The sequence below is a fragment of the Scyliorhinus canicula genome, chromosome 12 (genome assembly GCF_902713615.1).
Source record: "Scyliorhinus canicula chromosome 12, sScyCan1.1, whole genome shotgun sequence".
NCBI classification, from domain to species: Eukaryota; Metazoa; Chordata; class Chondrichthyes; order Carcharhiniformes; family Scyliorhinidae; genus Scyliorhinus; species Scyliorhinus canicula.
The window spans coordinates 70114710-70120926 of NC_052157.1; the positions used below are offsets into that span (position 1 = coordinate 70114710).

Sequence of the window (6217 nt, forward strand, 5' to 3'; positions counted from 1 at the left end):
GTGCCCTTCTTCATGCCCTTTCAGAGGTTTCTCTGGCCTTTGGCCAATGTGGTCACTGGGATGGGTTCGCAACACCCAATGGAGTTGCTAATTGCAGCTCTGCAGGACACCAGAACTTCCCCCCAGAGGTCCATACTCAGGTACATTGTCTGCTCGTAACCTTATCCCATATCAGGTAATCTAGGTGCCGGAAAGTCTGCCTTCATCTGGGCAATCCACATAAGACCATAAGACATAGAAGCAGAATTAGTTCACTCGGCCCATCGAGTCTGCTCCGCCTTTCAATCATAGCTGATATTTTTCCCATTTAGAAAATAGTCTATGTCTCCATTCCTCCTGAAGTGCATATCCTCACACTTTTCCACATTGTATTCCATCTGCCACTTCTTTGCTCACTCTCCTTGCCTGTCCACGTCCTTCTGCAGCCCGCCTGTTTCCTCAATACTGCGTGTCCCTCTACAGATCTTTGTATCATCTGCAAACTTAGCAACAGTGCCTTCAGTTCCTTCTTCTAGATCATTAACGTATATTGTGAAAAGTTGTGGTCCCAGCACCGACCCGAGGCACACCATTAGTCACCGGCTGCCATCCTGACAAAAAAACCGACATCAGTTGATTTATTTGAATGGGACTGATTAGCTCCCAATGTCTTGTTTACAGGGCAGGCCCAGACTTGCCCCGGATGTCTGTCTCTGTTCAGTGTTCAAATTCCCATCAGGCTTATCTGTGGTTCTGACTGTAGTTTTAATTTAAAGTGTCCAATTTCAAGTCGGGCCGAAAATTCAAGCCATTGGCCATTTTACCACAGGTATCATTTCCCCCACACTTCTTAGCTCCTTGAAGTAAATGGTAACATTCCATGAGAATTTTGTACAATTTTGTTTATGATTTTCAGCGATATTTTTCAGCTACCTTTGTTGGAGGTCCATGCCCGAGAAGCTAACGTCCATCTAATTTCCGTTGTATATCCAGGTGGATGAAATGCAGGACGTCGAGCTCCACTATCCACACAAAGTACCATCCGCAGGAGGACAGATGGAAGGCACACAAACACATACTCTATACTGTGATATTAATCAACTGCAGAAAATATGTTAAGAGGATTATTTTATTTTAACCTAATTTTTACAAAGTCAGGGGGTCGAGTCTAATATTAAAATTTTACTTGTATTACAAGACCCCATCAAGTTAATCAGAATGGAAAGTTTATTAGGAAAACTTTGATTGCAACTAAGATTTATTTAGTTCAGTTGTGTTATTAGTGGGCACTTGTCACCATAACCCACCTGTTATCTCTTGATGCACAACTGCAGCACCTTGCTCGAGCCAGTGGGGTGGAGAAATAACATTGCTTCTGCCACTCACCCATGTGGCAGTCATTGCCTCTGTCAGTTGGTAGAGATGATTCGAGGAGTTTGTGGCTCGGAGAGATAACTGGGATCGAAGACACTGCAATATCAAGATCTTCTTCATTTTCTTCCTGCTATTCATTCTCCTGTGACTGTAGCATTCAGAAATACATTCGTGAAGAAAAACATGATTTGCGATATTCCCTTTCCGAGCAGAAGCTTTTCATATTGCATCTGGGTTTGAACATTTTGACACATTTGTGTGGGTAGTTTAACGGAATTATTACAAAGCAAAACCTCACATACCAGTGGCTCAGTATGTTAGAAAGTTTACCTGAGGGCTATGTTCGTGTGCATGAATCTCTGAACCATTCCAGTATTTTGTTTTTAATGATCTGTTGAGCTGCTCGCAGAAAAATACTTTTCCCTGTACCTTGATACACGTGACAATAAACAAATCCAATCCAATCATGCAAATTGTGATCTCCAGAATCGCAACGTCGTAGAAGGGGTGGTTCAACCCATTGCGCCGGTGTTGGGTCATTGAAAGAACGATCCAAGTAGCTTCATTCCCTACTTTTTCCGTGTAGTCCTGCAAAATGTTCCCAGTCAAGTATTGAGCCAATTCCTTTTAGAAGCGTGGCATAGTGACATTGCTGCCTCGTAGCGCCAGGGACCCGGGTTCAATTCCAACCTGGGTGACTGCCATGTGGATTGGTGATGTCAAATTGTCCCTCAGTGTCCAAGGATGTGCAGGTTATCGGGATAGGGTGAGGGAGTGGGCCTAGGGAGGGTACTCTTTTGGAGAGTCAGTGAACTCAATGGGCCAAATAGCCTCCTCCTGCACTGTCGCGATTCCATTATTCCATACTATTGAATCTGCTGCTACCATCCTTCCATCACAACTTGCAGGAAAATAAATAGAAGGGGGAGAAGACCATTTGGTCTATCGAGCCTGGTCAGCCATTTAATTTTTTTTTCAATATATAAAAGGTAAGAAAGAGGCAAAGGTAGACATTGGACCACTGGAAAATGTGGCTGGAGAAGTAATAATAGGAAACAAAGAAATGGCAGGTGAACTGAATAGATACTTTGTATCAGTCTTCACGGTGGAAGACACCAGTGGGATGCCAGAGCTCAAGGAGAACCAGGGACAGAGGTGAGTGCAGTGAGCATTACTAAGGAGACGATTCTTGGGAAACTGAAAGGTCTGAATGTGGATAACACACCTGGACCAGATGGATTACAACCCAGGGTTCTAAAAGAGATTACTTCAGGAGATTGTGGAGGCATTGGTGATGATCTTTCAGGAATCACTGGAGGCAGCAAGGGTCCCAGAGGACTGGAAAGGGGCTAATGTAACACCCCTGTTTAAGAAGGGAGGGAGGCAGAAGACGGGAAATTATAGGCTGGTTAGCCTGACTTCGGTCATTGGTAAGATTTTAGAGTCTGGGATGTGCAGTGTCTGACTCTAGAATGTGAAAAGTCTGACTCTGGGATGTATAGTGTCAGACTCTGGGGTGTGCAGTGCCCGACTCTGGCGTGTGCAGTGCCCGACTCTGGGGTGTGCAGTGCCAGGCTCTGGGGTGTGAAGTGCCAGACTCTGGGGTGTGCAGTGCCAGAATCTGGGGTGTGCAGTGCCAGACTTTGGGGTGTGCAGTGCCAGACTCTGGGGTGTGCAGTGCCAGACTCTGGGGTGTGCAGTGCCAGACTCTGGGGTGTGCAGTGCCAGACTCTGGGGTGTGCAGTGCCAGACTCTGGGGTGTGCAGTGCCAGACTCTGGGGTGTGCAGTGCCAGACTCTGGGGTGTGCAGTGCCAGGCTCTGGGGTGTGCAGTGCCAGACTCTGGGGTGTGCAGTGTACAACTCTGGGGTGTGCAGTGCCAGGCTCTGGGGTGTGCAGTGCCAGACTCTGGGGTGTGCAGTGTACGACTCTGGGGTGTGCGGTGTATGACTCTGGGGTGCACGGTGCCTGACTCTGGGGTGCACGGTGCCCGACTCTGGGGTGCACGGTGCTTGACTCTGGGGTGCACGGTGTCTGAATCTGGGGCGAACTGTGTCTGACTCTGGGGCAAATGGTGTCTTCCTATGGGGTGCCCAGTGCCTGGTTTTGGGGTGTAGTTTCTGACTCTGGATTGCACTGTGTCTGACTCTTGGGTGCACAGTGCCTGGTTCTGGGGTGCACAATGTCTGACTCTGGGGTGCACAATGTCTGACTCTGGGGTGCACAGTGCCTGACTCTGGTGTATAGGGTCTGACTCTGGGGTGCAGGGTCTGGTTCTGGGGTGCACGGTGCCTGACTCTGGGATGAACGGTGCCTGACTCTGGGATGCATGGTGCCTGACTCTGGGATGCACGGTGCCTGACTCTGGGATGCACGGTGCCTGACTCTGGGGTGCACGGTGCCTGACTCTGGGGTGCACGGTGCCTGACTCTGGGGTGCACGGTGCCTGAACCTGGGGCGGTGTCTGACTCTGGGGCGAACGGTGTCTGCTCTGGGGTGGCCAGTACCTGGTTCTGGGGTGTAGTGTCTGACTCTGGGTTGCACTGTGTCTGACTCTTGGGTGCACAGTGCCTGGTTCTGGGGTGCACAATGTCTGACTCTGGAGTGCAGAATGTCTGACTCTGGAGTGCACAGTGCCTGGTTCCGGTGTATAGGGTCTGACTCTGGGGTGCAGGGTCTGGTTCTTGGATGCACAATGCCTGACTCTGGGGTGCACGGTGCCTGACTCTGGGGTGCATGGTGCCTGACTCTGGGGTGCACGGTGTCTGAATCTGGGGCGAACGGTGTCTGACTCTGGGGCGAACGGTGTCTGCCTTTGGGGTGCCCAGTGCCTGGTTTTGGGGTGTAGTGTCTGACTCTGGGTTGCACAGTGTCTGACTCTGGGGTGCACAATGTCTGACCCTGGGGTGCACAATGTCTGACTCTGGGGTGTACTGTGCCCGACTCTGGAGTGCACGGTGCCTGCCTCTGGGGTGCATGATGCCTGACTCTGGGGTGCACAATGTCTGACTCTGGGGTGCACAGTGCCTGACTCTGGGGTGCACAGTGCCTGGCTCCGATGTGTAGGGTCTGGTTCTGGGGTGTGCTGTGCCCGACTCTGGGGTGTGCAGTTATCGACTCTGGGGTGTGCAGTGCCAGACTCTGCGGTGTGCAGTGCCCGACTCTGGGGTGTGCAGTGCCAGACTCTGGGGTGTGCAGTGCCAGACTCATGGGTGTGCAGTGCCAGACTCTGGGGTGTGCAGTGCCAGACTCTGGGGTGTGCAGTGCCAGGCTCTGGGGTGTGCAGTGCCAGACTTTGGGGTGTGCAGTGCCAGACTCTGGGCTGTGCAGTGCCAGACTCTGGGCTGTGCAGTGTACGACTCTGGGGTGTGCGGTGCCTGACTCTGGGGTGCACGGTGCCTGACTCTGGGGTGCACGGTGCCTGACTCTGGGGTGCACGGTGCCTGACTCTGGGGTGCACGGTGCCTGACTCTGGGGTGCACGGTGTCTGACTCTGGGGTGCGCGGTGTCTGAATCTGGGGCGAACTGTGTCTGACTCTGGGGCAAATGGTGTCTTCCTATGGGTTGCCCAGTGCCTGGTTTTGGGGTGTAGTGTCTGACTCTGGGTTGCACTGTGTCTGACTCTTGGGTGCACAGTGCCTGGTTCTGGGGTGCACAATGACTGACTCTGGGGTGCACAATGTCTGACTCTGGGCAGCACAGTGCCTGGTTCCGGTGTATAGGGTCTGACTCTGGGGTGCAGGGTCTGGTTCTGGGGTGCACGGTGCCTGACTCTGGGATGAAAGATGCCTGACTCTGGGATGCACGGTGCCTGACTCTGGGATGCACGGTGCCTGACTCTGGGGTGCACGGTGCCTGAACCTGGGGCGGTGTCTGACTCTGGGGCGAACGGTGTCTGCTCTGGGGTGGCCAGTGCCTGGTTCTGGGGTGTAGTGTCTGACTCTGGGTTGCACTGTGTCTGAATGTTGGGTGCACAGTGCCTGGTTCTGGGGTGCACAATGTCTGACTCTGGGGTGCAGAATGTCTGACTCTGCGGTGCACAGTGCCTGGTTCCGGTGTATAGGGTCTGACTCTGGGGTGCAGGGTCTGGTTCTTGGGTGCACAATGCCTGACTCTGGGGTGCACGGTGCCTGACTCTGGGGTGCATGGTGCCTGACTCTGGGGTGCACGGTATCTGAATCTGGGGCGAACGGTGTCTGACTCTGGGGTGCACAATGTCTGACTCTGGGGTGCACGGTGTCTGAATCTGGGGCGAACGGTGTCTGAATCTGGGGTGCACAATGTCTGACTCTGGGGTGCACAGTGCCTGGCTCCGATGTGTAGGGTCTGGTTCTGGGGTGTGCTGTGCCAGACTCTGGGGTGTGCAGTGCCCGACTCTGGGGTGTGCAGTGCCCGACTCTGGGGTGTGCAGTGCTCGACTCTGGGGTGTGCAGTGCCCGACTCTGGGGTGTGCAGTGCTCGACTCTGGGGTGTGCAGTGCCCGACTCTGGGGTGTGCAGTGCCCGGCTCTGGGGTGTGCAGTGCCCGACTCTGGGGTGTGCAGTGCCTGACTCTGGGGTGTGCAGTGCCCGACTCTGGGGTCTGCAGTGCCCGACTCTGGGGTGCACGGTGCCTGACTCTGGGGTGCACAGTGCCTGACTCTGGGGTGCGCGGTGCCTGACTCTGGGGTGCACAATGTCTGACTCTGGGGTGCACAGTGCCCGACTCTGGGGTGCGCGGTGCCTGGTTCTGGGGTGCACAGTGCCTGACTCTGGGGTGCACAATGTCTGACTCTGGGGTGCACAGTGCCTGGTTCTGGGGTGCACAGTGCCTGACTCTGGGGTGCACAGTGTCTGACTCTGGGGTGCACAGTGTCTGACTCTGGG

The 6217-nt window shown here is 53.6% G+C and overlaps 1 protein-coding gene across 4 annotated transcripts in view; it reads left to right on the plus strand.

The window, feature by feature from the left end:
* The window catches only part of LOC119974532, a 58059-nt gene extending 56550 nt beyond the window's left edge, over positions 1 to 1509 (plus strand). For all 4 annotated transcript variants that reach the window (XM_038813494.1, XM_038813496.1, XM_038813495.1 and 1 more), the window contains one exon: positions 973 to 1509. The gene's annotated coding sequence lies outside the window, so the exon portion shown is untranslated. The remainder of the gene's footprint in view (positions 1 to 972) is intronic.
* The last annotated feature ends 4708 nt before the right edge of the window (positions 1510 to 6217 follow it).